Below are 1,152 nucleotides of genomic sequence, written 5' to 3'. Positions count from 1 at the left end.
ATTGTATCCCACATAATTCTCAGGGTCTCTTCATTTTTCTTTGTTCTTTTTTCTGAGTTTTCCTCAAACAGAGTTGTATCCAAGTGTTTGTCTTCAATGCCGCTGATCCTGTCTTCCACCATTTCAAATCTGCTCCTCAGCCCTTCTATGACACTGTCCATTTCTGAACTCTTGTTGTTTATCATTTGGATTTCTAATTGTTGTTTTTGTATAATTTCTAGTTGTGAATTTATTTTGGCATTTTGTTCCTGCATTATTTTCCTGAATTCTTGCATTTTTTTGGTCTGTATTTTCCGTGAATTTGTCTGCCTTTTCCATGAATTTGTCTATTTTTTCCTCATTTTTGTCGGCTTTTTGCTTCAACTCTTGGATAATTCTGAGTACTAGAGATTTGAATTCCCTATCTGGTAGTTTTAGTGCCTTTTCTTGTACTGGAAAGTCATCTTGTGTTTTATTTTGGATGCCTAGTGGAACCATCCTGTCCTGTTTTTGTAAATGTTTTGATATTGTCTGCTGTCTTCAGGGCATTCAGTACTTATTTTTCTTGTTTATTGATTGTAGATTTGTTTGTTTCATCCTTTTTTTTAAAAAAAAAATTTGGCTATGTATGAGCAGGCGGGCTGTGTGTTCTTTGTTGTTTGCTTGTCTGTGGGCATGATACTTTTCACCTCCTTTTCCAATTGACAGGGTCAGTCACTCAGATATGGTACAGCAAGGCAGGTCTAGCTGAAGAGGAGTTGCTAGGATGGGTTGTTTGTGGCACTTACTACAGCCACCAGGGCAGGTTGGTAATCAGTGCAGGGCAGTTCCAGTAGGCCTTGCCTGTGCTGCTTGGTGGTGTTATATTAAGCGCACAGTGCAGGTAGGCAGGATAGAGGGGGAGATTGTGATATGTGGCACTAAGATGGGTATGGGAGCGAGGAGAGAGGAACAGGAGCCAAAAGCATACAAACAAACAAAAAAGAGTGCTAGGGGAGCTTGTCTTTGGAGTGGAGAGATGAGAGACTATGAAATGGAGAAATACAAAAAGGGGAGGAAGAGAAAAAAAGGAAAGAAAAGAAAAGAATGAATAAATGAAAATTAGAAAGAAAAAAGAACAGCAAAGCTCCCAGGGATCCCACTGGTGTGGCTACGAAGTCTGGGGAAGTTGTT

This window comes from Trichechus manatus, unplaced genomic scaffold (genome assembly GCF_000243295.1).
Source record: "Trichechus manatus latirostris isolate Lorelei unplaced genomic scaffold, TriManLat1.0 scaffold00123, whole genome shotgun sequence".
Classification (NCBI taxonomy): Eukaryota; Metazoa; Chordata; class Mammalia; order Sirenia; family Trichechidae; genus Trichechus; species Trichechus manatus.
The sequence above is the reverse complement of the archived record's forward strand: the minus strand, read 5'-3'. Positions refer to the sequence as shown.